Raw genomic sequence first — 7,401 nt, 5'->3', positions numbered from 1 at the left:
AGGACTTGTCAGGGTAAACCAATAACAGCTTCTAACCCCAAGTCATAAGACTGCTGAACAATTAATCAAATGGCCACCGGACAAGTTCAACTGTTTTATTATTTGTTACTTTAGTTTATTGGGTAAATATTCATAGGCAGTGATGAAGTGGTAAAACCATTGACTGGTAAATGCTGATTGCCGTTCAGGATTAAAGAAGTAACGCTCCCTATACTTTCAATGCATCTTCCACAAAAGGTGGGTAAATGCTTGAACCAAATAAAATAAAAAGTGTGTAAACAGCTTGTACATGTGTCCCCCCACTGATTATAGGAGGCTTCTTCTGACAGTATTCACACCTTTCATAAGAAACCTCCAGAGAAATATTCATAGTCACCGTAGCTGTCATTTAAACTTGGACTAACCTGGCCAAGGCCAAACAGTATATGGCGTTTTCTCTGGGTGTGCGGTCGCAGTGGAGAGAAAAGGCCTCCAGTGAGGTGGTGAGTATCTGGGCGGAGTTTGGCGAGGCAAACACAGGTCTGAGATTGGTGTCTCTGGAAATGGGCGGTAGCGGAACTCTGCTCCTCCATTGGTTGCTGTTCTGATCCCCAATCTCATCCTCCTCACATCCCTTCCCTCCACATCTCCTCTTCTTCTCTCTTTCATCCCACGTGGCCACAGGGTGTAGCAGGATCATGAGATGGGCAGTAGTTGAAGAGGTTTATGCTGGGATGCCAGGGCGCGGAGCTGGGCAGGATACATGAGATGGGCAGTTGATGGGGGTCAACATACGTCGAGAGGCTATGGACATCACCCTGATACCCGCCTTGGCCTCACTCCTCCTGGGCTTGGAGGACATCTTGGGGAGGGTGAAGCCGTCCACCAGGACCGTGTCGCCCACCCTGGTCCTGAACGGAGCCCTGTTGAGGCCCATGCAGTGCCTGGATGCTGCCCTCCTCTGCCCCAGCCTCACCCAGCCCTTTATCTGGAGGTATGTCCGCATGGGCAGGGCCATACCTGGGAGGACCACCACAGAGCACAGCTTGGTGGCCAGGTGACTCACACACTCCCTGTGGCTGTACTGAAGGGCGATCCTCAGGGGTCACGACCCTGGGGATCCCGACAGGCAAGGGTCAGAACGCTGCTGGCGATAAAGAGTTTGAGGATGGTGAGCTGGCCGCGCTCGATGGAGGCGACAGCGGGACACTTGGCGACGTCGGGGTGGGCCGTCTGGTGGCACCACTCACGGTAAGGGTGAACCCCCACCGGCTCAATGACACGCACCCCCCTCTCCAGCAGCCAGCCGGCCAGGTCCAGGTGGCCCAGAGAAGCAGCGATGTAGAGTGCCACCCGGAGCTGGAACCTGGAATAATACAGAATCAATGTATTTATAACACGTTTCAAGTTTTTTTTGTCAAGTTCACAAGATCCAGTGGGTTATAAAACGGTATAGTAAAGCTCCAACTCATCATCCAAGCTTGATTACCAACAACGATGAGACGGCCTACAGGGAGGACTTGGAGTGTGGTGTCACAACAGTACAGGGTCAGGACTTCAGGAAACAGCAGAGGGAACATTATACCGATGGAACAGTACAGGGTCAGTACGGCATCATTATAAGCTACTCAGCTTACTTGCAAACTCTTTCCCACAATGCAGTATTAAATATCAGGGTAAGAGAAAAAACATATGAAGGAAAAAACAAGAGAATATAAGCTACATCAACAAAACAGGGTCAGTACCATCATTATAAGCTACATACAGGGTCAGTACCATCATTGTAAGCTACATACAGGGTCAGTACCATCATTATAAGCTACATACAGGGTCAGTTACCATCATTGTAAGCTACATACAGGGTCAGTACCATCATTGTAAGCTACATACAGGGTCAGTACCATCATTATAAGCTACATACAGGGTCAGTACCATCATTATAAGCTACATACAGGGTCAGTACCATCATTATAAGCTACATACAGGGTCAGTACCATCATTGTATAAGCTTACAGGGTCAGTACCATCATTGTAAGCTACATACAGGGTCAGTACCATCATTATAAGCTACATACAGGGTCAGTACCATCATTGTAAGCTACATACAGGGTCAGTACCATCATTATAAGCTACATAGGGTCAGTACCATCATTATAAGCTACATACAGGGTCAGTACCATCATTATAAGCTACATACAGGGTCAGTACCATCATTATAAGCTACATACAGGGTCAGTACCATCATTACAGGGTCAGTACCATCATTATAAGCTACATACAGGGTCAGTACCATCATTATAAGCTACATACAGGGTCAGTACCATCATTGTAAGCTACATACAGGGTCAGTACCATCATTGTACAGCTATCATACAGGGTCAGTACCATCATTATAAGCTACATACAGGGTCAGTACCATCATTGTAAGCTACATACAGGGTCAGTACCATCATTGTAAGCTACATACAGGGGTACCATCATTGTAAGCTACATACAGGGTCAGTACCATCATTGTAAGCTACATACAGGGTCAGTACCATCATTGTAAGCTACATACAGGGTCAGTACCATCATTGTAAGCTATATACAGGGTCAGTACCATCATTGTAAGCTACATACAGGGTCAGTACCATCATTGTAAGCTATATACAGGGTCAGTACCATCATTGTAAGCTATATACAGGGTCAGTACCATCATTGTAAGCTATATACAGGGTCAGTACCATCATTGTAACCATCAGGGTTGTACCATCATTGTAAGCTACATACAGGGGTCAGCTACATACAGGGTCAGTACCATCATTGTAAGCTACATACAGGGTCAGTACCATCATTGTAAGCTACATACAGGGTCATACAGGGTACCATCATTGCTATATAAGTACCTCACAGGGTCAGTATATCAGGGTCAGTACCATCATTGTAAGCTATATACAGGGTCAGTACCATCATTGTAAGCTATATACAGGGTCAGTACCATCATTGTAGCTACATACAGGGTCAGTACAGGGTCAGTACCATCATTGTCAGCTATATACAGGGTCAGTACCATCATTGTAGTTATATACAGGGTCAGTACCATCATTGTAAGTTATATACAGGGTCAGTACCATCATTGTAAGTTATATACAGGGTCAGTACCATCATTGTAAGCTACATACAGGGTACCATCATCAGGGTCAGTACCATCATTGTAAGCTATATACAGGGTCAGTACCATCATTGTGTACAGCAGTATCATTGTAAGCTATATACAGGGTCAGTACCATCATTGTAAGCTATATACAGGGTCAGTACCATCATTGTAAGCTACATACAGGGTCAGTACCATCATTGTAAGCTACATACAGGGTCAGTACCATCATTGTAAGCTATATACAGGGTCAGTACCATCATTGTAAGCTATATACAGGGTCAGTACCATCATTGTAAGCTACATACAGGGTCAGTACCATCATTGTAAGTACCATCATTGTAAGCTACATACAGGGTCAGTACCATCAGTAAGCTATATACAGGGTCAGTACCATCATTGTAAGCTATATACAGGGTCAGTACTATCATTGTACCATCAGTCAGTTATATACAGGGTCAGTACTATCATTGTAAGCTATATACATCAGTACTATCATTCAGCTATATAAAGATTCAGTACCATCACTGTTGATAGTAAGTATATCATACAGTTCAGTGTGTAGATGTGTATTCTGACCTCATCACAGGTCTCTCTCTAGACAGGTGTCGTTGGACGGTCAGTCTGTGTCCCAGGAAGCAGCCTCTGAGGAACTCCGCCCACCCATCCCAGGTGTCCAACCGTAGAGTAGCCCCTGGGAGACAGAAACACATGCAGGTTGTCCTCCTGGTTTCCATGAACCAAGAATGTGTTCCATACAGTCCATTTGTCTCTGTGTTACATCCATAAGGTGTTGAGCGCTTTTATTTTTTTGCATTTGCAATGCTGCAACTTCACTGCACCTCTACAGTAATGCTAAGAATCAATATGAAACGTTACAGTATAAAGGCCATACCCAGGTCAATGGCGTAGTCGTGCAGCCGGTTGCAGTCGTAGAGTTGCAGGCCGGTGGGAGAGCTCAGTCTGAAGGAGCTGACGGGAAGCCCACACTGCTGGGACACCAGGGTCATGAGCCTGGCCACAGACGTACTCAGGAGAAACACAGTGCCCAAGACTGAGAGGGTCTCCCCCGTCACGGCACTGAACACACGCACCACCGGCTCCCGCTGAAGTATAAGACCATGGACATACAGTAAATTCACTTGTTTTACAGAAATACCTATGTTGTGTTTATACACCGAGTAAACAAAACATTATGAACACCTGTTCTTTCCATGACAAAGACTGACCAGGTGAATCCAGGTGAAAGCTATGATCCCTTAATGATGTCACTTGTTAAATCCACTTCAGTGTAGATGAAGGGGAGCGGACAGGTTAAAGAAGGATTTTTAAGCCTTGAGACAATTGAGGCATAGATTGTGTATGTGTGCCATTCAGAGGGTGAATGGGCAAGACAAAATATTTAAGTGCCTTTGAACAGGGTAGTAGGTGCCAGGTGCACCGGTTTGTGTCAAGAACTGCAATGCTGCTTTCACACTCGACAGTTTCCTGTGTGTATCATGAATGGTCCATCACCCAAAGAACATCCAGCCAACTTGGCACAACTGTTGGAAGCATTGGAGTCAACATGGGCCAGCATCCCTGGGGAACGCTTGCAAACACCTTGTAGAGTCCATGTCCCAACGAATTGAGGCTGTTCTGATGGAAAAAGGCGGGGTGCAACTCAATATTAGGAAGGTGTTTCTAATGTTTGGTACACTCAGTATATATAAGTTAGGAGTCATATAATTACAGGGGTAAGATGAAGTGGCTCCTTTGCACTGATCTTAGGTCTGGTTTGTGTTTTTACTGCTAATGGTAAAGGTTAGGATTTGGTGAGAGTAAACTGATCCTAGATCTGTGCCCAAGGGCAATTTCTATCCAGAGACAAATCAAAGGTCCATGCTATTTAAATGTATAATCTACCACCATCTCGTGGCTCAAATTTGTAACAACATTCTCTAATTCATGTGCTGTACTGAGTTTTGTTCTATCACATTGAACACTAATCTGGGTGCAGATTAAATTAAAGACTGATCTGGGTGCAGATTAAATTGTTAACAAAAATATTATGAATATGTATTTCAATGAACCCAAAGGGCCTCTTCTCCTACTATACGGCCTGCTGTGCTCTACTGTAGTCTGTCTGCTGTATGCTACTGTACTCTGTCTGCTGTACTCTGTCTGCTCTGCTCTACTGTACTGCTGTACTCTACTGTACTCTACTGTACTCTACTGTACTCTGTCTGCTGTGCTCTACTGTACTCTACTGTAGTCTGCTGTAGTCTGTCTGCTGTGCTCTACTGTAGTCTGCTGTAGTCTGTTGTGCTCTACTGTACTCTACTGTACTCTACTGTACTCTGTCGTAGTCTGCTGTACTCTACTGTAGTCTGCTGTACTCTGTCTGCTGTACCCTGTCTGCTGTACTCTGTCTGCTGTACTCTGTCTGCTGTACTCTGTCTGCTGTACTCTGTCTGCTGTAGTCTGTTGTGCTCTGCTGTAGTCTGCTGTAGTCTGTTGTGCTCTACTGTACTCTACTGTACTCTACTGTACTCTGTCTGCTGTACTCTGTCTGCTGTGCTCTACTGTAGTCTGCTGTAGTCTGTTGTGCTCTACTGTACTATACACCACTGGGTATACAGACTCTTCAGATACTGTTAGGGAACACCAGACTGAGGTCGAGGCGATTACATGGGGAAAAGGTTTATGACTGTAAGGGTGTTTGGTACAAAGGCAACACTACATCGGGCCACATTTCAGCTCTATCCCAGGTCAACCATACAATACTATAGATTTCCACTCTAGTCAACCAGCAAGAAGGAGAGACAGACAAGGTCTGGCTTTGACGATGTCAATGATGGGATGTGTAAGTAAGGAGTAAGGAACACAAAATAAACATTATTCTGATGGTTAAATTTGTACTTAGATACATAACCACTCTCCTCTGTTAGCAAAACTTCCACAGAACTTTGTGGAACAGAGTGAGTTCTGTCCCTGTCTGGCTCTGGACATGAACCCAGGGACCTCTGTACAACAACACTTCACACTCACGAAGCAGTGTTCTTACTAACCAATCACTCTACCATAACCATGGTCTAGGTATAAAGCAGTGTCCTTACTAACCAATCACTCTACCATAACCATGGTCTAGGTATAAAGCAGTGTCCTTACTAACCAATCACTCTACCATAACCATGGTCTTGGTATAAAGCAGTGTTCTTACTAACCAATCACTCTACCATAACCATGGTCTAGGTATAAAGCAGTGTTCTTACTAACCAATCACTCTACCATAACCATGGTCTAGGTATAAAGCAGTGTCCTTACTAACCAATCACTCTACCATAACCATGGTCTTGGTTGAGCAAGGGCAACATTACTTTAAGTCTCAAGCAGGGTGACCTCAACATACTATATATCACCATACTATATACCACCACACTGTACAGTGGGGCAAAAAAAGTATTTAAAATTTGAAGCAGAGCTTAATTTGTAAATTGGGAGGTGCCAGAACAAAGAGTGGGTGCTAGAGGGTGGGTTCTGTGGTACCAGAACTCATGAGAAAAATATCACCTATTATAATAGAGCATTGAACGCATATCATCACATTTGGGCAGAGCCACTTATGGAAGGTGCACACATGGGGAACATTTTTAGTAGCCTAGGGTCCGGGAAAGTGTTGGCCTTTTTAAAACCGCATTTCGTGCAATTCTACATAATTTTACATGGCTGGAGACTTTGGCATTATCTTTTTTTAATCCGCACAAATGATCGAAATGGCAGGCTACTTTGACACTGACAAACTTAGTATCTGAGATCAATAAAAACGACCTTGTCTTGAATCCATCAATAGCCTATAGGCGTAGGTTTGTGGAGAAACATATAGTAGGCTACAATATGAGGAGGAAATTAGTCCTAAAAATGCTTTCCAGTTTCACTGACTCACCCAATGATGCGCAGCTCACTCGCTGGAGATTGTCGATGCGCTCGTGTCAAAAGCCTATCTCTCCCTCTCTCTGTTTTGTAAAACAATGTTTGGGAGTTGATCAAATATTGTGGTAGTCTACAGCATAGTCTTATTCATTGCTTTTCAACCTGTGTTTTCCCTCGAAATATTGCAAAAGGCCTGTTTTGTCTGCCTGCTGTATTTTCACTGACAGATTTGCCTCGCGTTCCCGACTATAGGCTATTCTTTGTTATTGGGCTACAATCGGCAGCTCGGCTATTTAAAAAAATAAGCTATTGGTCCTCTGTAGCTAAATTATAGGGCTTCTCATGACGTATTAGGCTATTCTGAATGATTTAATTTA

The 7,401-nt window shown here is 44.2% G+C and overlaps 1 pseudogene; it reads right to left on the bottom strand.

The window, feature by feature from the left end:
* Positions 1 to 703: 703 nt before the first annotated feature.
* The window catches only part of LOC124026076, a 25,280-nt pseudogene continuing 18,582 nt past the window's right edge, over positions 704 to 7,401 (bottom strand).

The sequence above is a fragment of the Oncorhynchus gorbuscha genome, unplaced genomic scaffold (assembly GCF_021184085.1).
Source record: "Oncorhynchus gorbuscha isolate QuinsamMale2020 ecotype Even-year unplaced genomic scaffold, OgorEven_v1.0 Un_scaffold_2568, whole genome shotgun sequence".
Taxonomy (NCBI): domain Eukaryota; kingdom Metazoa; phylum Chordata; class Actinopteri; order Salmoniformes; family Salmonidae; genus Oncorhynchus; species Oncorhynchus gorbuscha.
The sequence above is the reverse complement of the archived record's forward strand: the minus strand, read 5'-3'. Positions and strand labels throughout refer to the sequence as shown.